Genomic DNA, 9,212 nt, shown 5'->3' on the forward strand with positions numbered 1-9,212 from the left:
TCTTTTGGGGGTGGCAGAATGTTCTGGAATGTGAGCACTTTAAAATAGTGAATTTTACAATATGTGAATTCTATGTCATCAAGCTGAACACTTACTATATATATATATCAAGTGTATATAGTTTATACCTTTGTGCCCCTTACTCTCTATTTTATGCCTCATTTTTTTTTTTTTTTTGCGGTACGCTGGCCCTCACTGTTGTGGCCTCTCCCCTTGCGGAGCACAGGCTCCAGACGCGCAGGCTCAGTGGCCATGGCTCACGGGCCCAGCCACTCCGCGGCATGCGGGATCTTCCCGGACCGGGGCACGAACCCGTGTCCCCTGCATCGGCAGGCGGACTCTCAACCACTGCGCCACCAGGGAAGCCCTATGCCTCATTTTAAAAACGTTAAATAAATTGGGACTTCCCTGACAGTCCACTGGTTAAGACTCCCCGCTTCCACTGCAGGGGGTGCGGGTTGGATCCCTGGTCGGGGAACTAAGATCCCACATGCTGCACAGCACGGCCAAAAAAAAAAAAAAAAATTTAGAAATCACGATTTGGCCCAAGCAGTAATACAAACAGAAATAAAAGGATTACAGGGACTTCCCTGGTGGCGCAGCGGCTATGAATCTGCCTGCCAATGCAGGGGACACGGGTTCAGCCCTGGTCCGGGAAGATCCCACATGCTGCGGAGCAACTAAGCCCATGTGCCACAACTACTGAGCCCGTGAGCCACAACTACTGAAGCCCATGGACCTAGAGCCTGTGCTCCACAATGAGAAGCCCCCACTCGCCGAAACTAGAGAAAGCCCGCACGCAGCAACAAAGACACAATGCAGCCAAAAATAAATAAATTAATTAATTAATTTTAAAAAAAAGAAAAGTATTACACAAGTGGAGATTTGCAAATCACTTCCACCTAGCCAGGCACATGGTACATGCTCAATACATGTTTGATTAAAAAAGAATTTTCCTGGGACTTCCCCAGTGGTCCAGTGGTTGGGACGCCGCACTCCCAATGCAGGGGGCCCAGGTTCGATCCCTGGCCAGGGAACTAGATCCCACATACTGCAACTAAAGATCCCACATGCAGCAATGAAGAGCCCGTGGGCCTCAACTAAGACCTGGTGCACCCAAATAAATACACAAAGAAGTATTAAAAATTTTTTTTCCTCCTTAAAAGCTCAGGCCCACTGCACTCAATGATGGAGTGCATCTGTCAGAGGTTTGCCCCATACAGGGCATCGCAGGGAACACGTAGCTACAAATTTCTATCAAAAAAGAGCTCCATCTTCCCTTGATTTACCCAGGAGTTGCATTTCAGGAAAATTCACTGAATATTGAAACCCCTAGTCATCGGTTTCTGGCAGGACATTAGGACGTTGTGAGGGCCAGGGGCTGCCCTGAGCATGGCCAGACGCCTAGTGCCTTGGTCCCTGCCCCCCAAATGCTAGCATATCCTGTTGTTATCATAAGTGGGAGGGGGAAAAAATGCCCTCTGAATTTCCAAAACGGCCCCCTAAGAGGTGTTGCCCCTGATGGAAGGGGGAGGCACCAGGAAGCAGTGAATGTGGAAATAAACAGGATAATTTCAGGGACAGATAAGGCCCGGGGATGGGGGGCAGTGACAGCCAGGGACGGCAGGTGACCTAGGCTGGGTGGTCAGGAGGGCCCCTCCAAGGTGGAGCCCCTGGAGCTGGGACTGGAAGGACAGGGTCTGGGGGAGGGTGAGCCAGGCAGAGGGAATGGCTGGTGCAAAGGCCCTGGGGCAGGACAGTGCCAGGGAGGAGACCGGAGGCTGGTCCACAGCCCCCGAGAAGGCCACTGTCCAGGCCCCCCCACAGCTCTGAGGTCTCCCCTCCATGACCTCAGACAAGCCCCAGCCCCTGGAGGCACTTTCCCATCTGTGAAATGGGTGTCTAGTCACTGAGTCCCTGTCTCTGCTGATTGCTGCCCTGCACCCCACATTCTTTCTGGAACCTCAGCCCTCTGTCCACGCTCAGACTTTCACCCTCTGCCAACCCCACTTTGTCTTTTTGACTCTGACCTTTGTTCCTGTCCCCATTTTGGACACTTCAGCTCCCAAACTGGCCACAGATGGTGGAGCCTCGGGTTGCTCTAGACTTGACAGCATCCTTTCCCCACACAGGCAAAGGTGGGCTTGGAGGGAGGGTGGGGTGGAAGCAGGACTGAATGTGAGCCTCCCCCAAGGGGAAGGGCACACGGCAGTGGACGGCACTGGCCCCAGTGGACCTCGTTCCTCCCAATCCCTTCTGTCCCCAAACTCTGGAGCAGGGCCAACCTTCCCGCTCCCCACATCAGTGACCTCCCCTTCTTCATCTCCCCTCTTCCTGTCCCTGCAACATGCTAGGCATGGTCCAGTCTCAGGGCCTCTGCCAGGCCCCGCCAGCTGGGAGGCCCAGGTGGAGAGACTCCTCCCATGGCCCCCCATCCAACCCAGGTCACAGGTGCGCCGGGGTGGTCCCTCAACCCACAGATTCCCAGTCCTGGATGCTAGGTGTGGGGGTGATGGGGATTCCACAGGGCAGAAGATCCTGCTTCCCAGAGTCCCCAGTGCCCCCCGGGTGCACCGTGAATGCTGCGTCCCACCCCATTCACTAACTGCTGGAGAATTCTTAGCCACCAGCTTTCCAGGAAAAATAAATGTAGGCATGTAGGTACATACATATGTTTACCATAAATGTTCCTGACATAAAGGATGTGCCCCATGCAACTTACAGACGTAAGAAAGGATTTTGCACAGGTGAATTTCACACCCAACCGAGGCTCACTATGTGTTCTTGGTGAGTTTTGCCAAACTGGTACCAGTAGCCAATCTATACTTGCTACGGAGAAAGGAGAGCAGTCTGACACTGATGTCGCTGGATGGTCTCTTTCATACGAACAAGGAGAATTCGGATTTTACTCACTCACTTATCAGCCAAGTGAGCGACTTCTGTGCCGAATCCGATGGCAGTTTTCGAATGGTGAGAGAATATTCCCTCAGTGCATTTGTGCTATTCGCAAGGAAGCAGCTAGAGACATGCCACCCTTTAAAATTTAATTTTCATTATTGACATTTCCTGTAGTTAGACCAAGGGCGGCAAATTCTGGCCTGCTGCCTGTTTTTGTAAATAAATAAATAAATAAAGTTTTATTGGCACATGCCACGCCCATTCATGTCCTATTGGAACGCAGCCTTGAAGAGAGGCAACAGAGGCAGAAAAGCTGGCAAAGCCAAAAATATTTACTATCTGACCCTTTATGGAAAAAGCTTGGGTACTTCCCTGGTGGCGCAGTGGTTAAGAATCCACCTGCCAATGCAGGGGACACAGGTTCGAGCCCTGGTCCGGGAAGAACCCACATGCCACGGAGCAGCTAAGCCTGTGCGCCACAACTACAGAGCCTGTGCTCTAAAGCCCGCGAGCCACAACTACTGATGCCTGCGTGCCACAACTACTGAAGCCCGCGCGCCTAGAGCCCGTGCTCCACAACAAGAGAAGCCACCGCAACGAGAAGCCCACGCACCGCAAGGAAGAGTAACCCCCACTCACCGCAACTAGAGAAAGCCTGAATGCAGCAATGAAGACCCAACTCAGCCAAAAATAAATAAATAAATAAATTTTAAAAAAAGGTTGGCCAACCTCCAGGTTAGATGATGACAGAACAATATATCAAACCCTGATTTGTAGCATTTGCCAATTTCCATGGTGTAAATTCTCTCACCACGGCCAATTTCAAGCTTCCAACTTGAACATGAAGTTGGGAAGAACTGCTTACCATCTCCACCAAACAGATACACTAGACGAAAATAACCTCAAGAGCACAGATCCTTGCAAAGTGCAGTAAAATAATTAGAAATTAGGATTTTTGACCTTTGCTTTTTTATAAGTTGTGCTAAAGTATATGTCACATACCATAAAATTCACCCTTTAAAGTGTACAATTCAGTGTTTTTATATATTCACAGAGCTGGGTAACCATCACAACTATTTAATTCCGGAACATTCTCACCACTCCGAAAAGAAACCCCCTCCCCAAGAGCAGTCACTCCCCCTCCCCCTCCCCCAGCCCTCTGGCAGCCGCTGATTTACTTTCTGCCTCTATGGATTTGCCTGTTTTTCTTATAAAAAGAATCACCCACTATGTGGTCTTATGTGTCTGCCTTCTCTCACTGAGTGTCATGTTTTCAAGGCTCAGGGCTCCTGTTTTTTTTTTTTAAAGGATTCTTCTTTTTTTATTATTAATTAATTAATTTTATTTTTGGCTGCGTTGGGTCTTCGTTGCTGCGCGCAGGCTTTCTCTAGTTGCGGCAAGCGGGGGCTACTCTTCGTTGCGGTGCACGGGCTTCTCATTGCGGTGGCTTCTCTTTGTTGTGGAGCACGGACTCTAGGCGCGCGGGCTCAGTAGTTGTGGCTCACGGGGCTCGGTTGCCCCACGGCATGTGGGATCTTCCCCGACCAGGGCTTGAACCCGTGTCCCCTGGATCGGCAGGTGGATTCTTAACCACTGCACCACCAAGGAAGTCCCAGGGCTTCACTCCTTTTTATGGCTGAATAATATTCCATATCTTTGAGGTTTCTTTTCTTTTTTCTTGGCTCTGCCAAGTGGCTTGTGGGATCTTAGTTCCCAGACCAGGGATTGAACCTGCACCCTCGGCAGTGAAAGCGCCGAGTCCTAACCACTGGACTGCTAGGGAATCCCCATCCATACTTTTGTTTTAAATATAATGTATTTGACTGTAAGTTCATAGTATGTCATTTTTTTTAATTTATTTTTTCTTCCAGTTTTATTGATAGTCTGTCCTTTTTAATAATGGTGATGTTAACAACAGGGTTGTGAAATTCCTGACAATACAGCAAGTGGCCCTCGTGAGCGGGGGTGGGGAGGGTGGATGCTGGCTTCAGCATGCCACTGGTCCACGGAGCAGCCCGCCCTCCACATGAATTCTTTATGTCACAACAAAGGGCTTCAATAATTGATGGGCCCCCTCAGCGGGGCCTCCTCCCTCAGCCCCTGCTGCAGCATCCCAGGGTGGCCTCAGGGGCTCCAGATCGCCGCCCACCGTGGCAAATGCCCCCACACTATTACCCTCTGCCAGCATGAGGGCACCCACTGCTTCCAGCCCTTTATCAACCATCACTCAGACCTCACGGTCGGTGCCCATTTTGATATGGTAAAAGGGGGGGCCTGCTTTTCTCAGGTGGGGGGGCAGATACCAGTGGTTTTCAAACCGGGTTCCCCAGAGCCCTCGGGGGCCACCCCAAGGATGGGCAGGGTCTGACTCCCTGCCAGGCTGCGGTGGGAGTTGGGACACTTTCAACTGTGGTCAGATCTCCACTGAAGAAAGAGCTGGGATGGGGTGGGGGTGGGGGACACCAGTGGGCAAAAGTGAATGTTGGGAGACCATATCCCACCCCTCTACGGAGAAAGACAGGACAGGCTGAGGCTCAAGCTGAGTAAAAGGTTTTTTTTTTTTGGCCGCGCTGCGCGCCTTGCAAGATCTTCCCCAACCAGGGATCAAACCCAGGCCCACAGCAGTGAAAGCATGGAATCCTAACCACTGGACCGCCAGGGAATTCCCAAGTAAAAGATTTTTAACAGCAAGTGGAGGAGGCTGGAGGGTCACCTGGCAGGAATGTGGATGCAGCCCCTACATGAGTCCGGGTTCCACCCACTTCGCACCGCCCACAGCCTCCATCTTGGTCCCCTGGCTCCTGCCCTCGCACCCTACAGTCTGTCCTCTCCATAGCAGCCGCCAGAGGGCGCCAGTGAGCACCCGAGTCAGGTCCTCTCCCTCTTCGGCCCACAGCCCTTCAGGGATCCCTCCTCCCTGGGGGTAAAAGCCCAAGTCCTCCCCATGGCTCACAAGACCCTGCACGACTTGCCCCGTTCTTTCCCTGCCCTCCCCTCCTCCCTCTCTCCCCCTCGCTCACTCTGCTCCATCCACACGGGTCTCCTGGCTGTTCCTCCAACACACCAGGCATGGTGCTGCCCCAGGGCCTTTGCACGACCTGTGCCCTCTGCCTGGATTGCTCTTTCCCCCAGGTCTCCACGTGGCTATTTCTTTCTTGCCATTGAGCTTCAGCTCAAATGTCACCTCCTCAGGAGGCCCTCCCAGATTCCCCCATCTAAACTAATTTCCCCATCAATCTGTCTGTCTCTCTACTCCTTCATGCAATTACAGCTAACCCTAATGACTTTTCTGGATGAATGTCCATCTCTCCCAACCCCAGTCTGTGAACTGAGTGGGGGGTGGGGACACCAGACGGGCCTTGGTCATTGCCAGGTCCTTGGCGCCCTGCACCAGGCTTGGCTTACAGTAGGGGCTCAGAACCAGTTGTTGAATGAATAGATGACCTCCCAGCGCTAGAGGGGCACAGAGTCAGATATCTCGTCCAAGGGCCCCATTGTCCAGCCAGGGAAACTGAGGCCCCGAGAAAAACGGATATCCCAAGGTCACACAGCAGCACAGCACGAACCCTTCTGGAAGGGGCTCCCCCACTGTGGACACTCCCCAACCTCCACTGCCCCATTGGACAGAAGGGAAAAGTGAGGCCTGGAAGATGGGGCCTTAGAAGATCCCAGGTACTCTTGGGCCAGAGGTGCCTCTGTGAATCCCTCAGGTGGTGGGATTCCAGGGGAAGTTGTTTCACGGAGGGGTGTATGTGGGGGATTCTGGGGTAAAAGCCCAAGTTCTCTGTAACTGGGCCAAGTCCTGCCTGTCTCTAGGTCCCCATCTCAGTCTATAACACCTGGGGCTGAACCTGAACAAGCATGTGTCGTTTCTTCAGCATCCGCCTCTGGGGCTGTTTCCATGACGACAGATGGAGTTTTGTCCTAGGCACCCTCTGGTGGCCCCATTTGACAGACAGGGACACTGAGACCTCCTGAACCCATCACATCAGATCACCAAGCAACCAAAAGGCCCCTCCCCTCCCCAGGCCTCAGATGAGGAAACTGAGGCTCAGGGGGCACCTGACCTGCCCAAGGCCACACAGCAGAAGGGGATACGACAGAGCCTCCAATCTGCACCTGCCTGACTGGTTTCTTCACTTAGGGACCCCTGCCCCCCATCAGAGTGGGGTGTGAGCGCCTGACTCACCCCCCTCCAAGAGGTCTGGGCACTCACCCACCACCTGCGTCCCAGGCCACCAAGCCTGCCAAGTGGGAGAAGCTCAGCCCAGGTGTTCGCGTGGCTGGGGCGACAGTTCTTTGTTCCGGTTTCCATAGGTACAGCGTCCCTGGGCCGGCTCCTCCTCTGCCCCTCCCAGCCACCCAGCCGCCCAGCCCTGGCCTGGCAGTCCCTTGGCCCAGCCCATCTAGGCAACTTGTTATGTTTTAAAGTTGGCGCCTGTGCACCTGTCATGGAGGTACAGGGAACAGCCCGTGCAAAGGCCCTGAGGCAGGATGGTGCCTGGCGTGTTGGTGGAATGTGGAGGCTGTGTGGCTGGAGCAGAGTGAGTGAGGGGGAGAGAGGGAGGAGGTGGAGGCCAGGTAGAGACTTGCAGGGCCCACATTCCTGCATTTAATTCTGGAAGCTGCCCTCACCCCCAGGGAGTTATGACCCTCGGACAGGAAATTGAGGCTTGGAGAATTGAATCACTCGTTCAAGGTACCAGTGATGAGTGGCAGAGCGGGAACCCAGGTCTGTCTGATTCCAAGGTCTGAGCTTTGGCTGAACCAACCCAACCACTGGGCTGAACTGCCCTCACCCTGCTATGGCACCCCCCACCCAGGGCGTTCACCTCCCCCAGCTGGGCTCAGACCTGCTCAGGAAGTAACCTCAGAGGCCTGTTTACAGCTGGGGCTGCTCCTCCTCCAGGAGAGCCCCCCAGGAGAGAGGAGGTAGTGATGCATGCAGATCTGGGTCAGGTCAACTGCCAGTTACCTCAGCGACGAAGGTCCCAATTCACAGCTGGCAAAACTGAGGCCAAGGCTTCAGGCCACTGGGGAGTTCCCAGGTGGCCAGTCTGGGTGGGCCTGGCTCTGACTGTCTCTGCTGCCTGGACCAGCCAGAAGTCTCACTCATTCCCACCTCCACGCCTTTGGCCTGGCTGCCCACCACCTAGAATGCCCTCCTAGCTCTGGCATCTGGCCCTGGCACCTGGTGCCCTGCACTGTGAAAGGGGGCAGAGTCCATCAGAGTCCTCTTGTTCGGGGGAGGGGGTGCTGGTCCCAGAGCACCACCCCAAGCCAGGGTGGGCAGTTCAGACCCAGGATGCCTCCCCGTAACCCACACATCAAGAGAGTGACAGGAAGACAGAGTGAAAGGGAGAAACGGAGAGGGAGAGGGAAACAGACATAAGGGGGGTCAGGGACATAGGGGGCGAGAGAGAGAGGCCAGGTGGCCCCCGAGATTGGGGGGCGCCCCGGCAATGCTAGCTCACCTGCTCTCTGGGACTCCGTCGTCGGTCCGACGGTCAGGGCTCTGTCCGGCCGCCTCCGAGGGGGCTTTGCTGTGGCCGCGAGACTCGTGTCTGAGGACTGGGACCCAGCGGGGCGGGGCAGGAAGCTCGACCCCGCCCTCCAACTGCCCCGCCCCTCTGAGCGGCCCCGCCCCCGCCCCGCCCGCGCGCAAAGGACCTTCAGGGACCGGTGGGGGGGAGGGTAGGGGCGGGCGAGGACGTAGGCTCAGCCAATGGCAGCGCGGGCGGTGTACGAAGAGTCCAATGGGAGCAGGCCTCCGCGGGGGGGGGGGGGACCTGGGGCGGGGCCAGGCAGCTCTGGGAGATTCCTCCGGAATCAAGAAAGGGGCCGGGTGCAGGGGGAGAGCCCAACCCCGGGCCCCGTCCAAGAAATGAGAGGAAGGAGAACTAGAGTCAAAAAACAGAGAGAGATGGGGGCCGGGGAGAGAAAGAGAGCCAAAAAGAAAAACAGAACAACCGCGTGGCTCTGGGAAGGCCCCTTTCTACCCCGGGACTCCGTTTGAAGTACGGCCCCAGAGAACACTTTACAGCAGAAGGACCTGGGAGCCCCTTAAACATGTAGATTGCTATACCTCCCGGACGGGCTGAATCTGACCCAAGGTTGAAGATAAATCTTTCTGGGTTGCGGGTGAGGTTTGTGGCAGTTGCTACGTGGACGGACCCTGGAGACCCCACCAGGGGACTTCCCAGATCCAGCCTCGGTGTCCGTGGGAATAAGCCAGCGAGATACGCAAGAGCCTCCAGGCCGCTAGCGGGTGGGGCAGTGGGGACAGCTGGGGCTCCCGGAGGATGCAGCTGTGA

General features: G+C 54.9%; 1 protein-coding gene across 1 annotated transcript in view; it reads right to left on the reverse strand.

Moving 5' to 3' along the window:
- TIPE1 (TNF alpha induced protein 8 like 1) overlaps positions 1–8,457 on the reverse strand; it is an 18,940-nt gene extending 10,483 nt beyond the window's left edge. The window contains exon 1 of the mRNA XM_022556979.2: positions 8,373–8,457. The gene's annotated coding sequence lies outside the window, so the exon portion shown is untranslated. The remainder of the gene's footprint in view (positions 1–8,372) is intronic.
- Between the last annotated feature and the right edge of the window lie 755 nt (positions 8,458–9,212).

This window comes from Delphinapterus leucas, unplaced genomic scaffold (genome assembly GCF_059928025.1).
Source record: "Delphinapterus leucas isolate spDelLeu-1000000601 "Yukka" unplaced genomic scaffold, BTC_Dleu_Yukka2 spDelLeu_asBTCV2_sq25, whole genome shotgun sequence".
In the NCBI taxonomy this organism is placed as follows: Eukaryota; Metazoa; Chordata; class Mammalia; order Artiodactyla; family Monodontidae; genus Delphinapterus; species Delphinapterus leucas.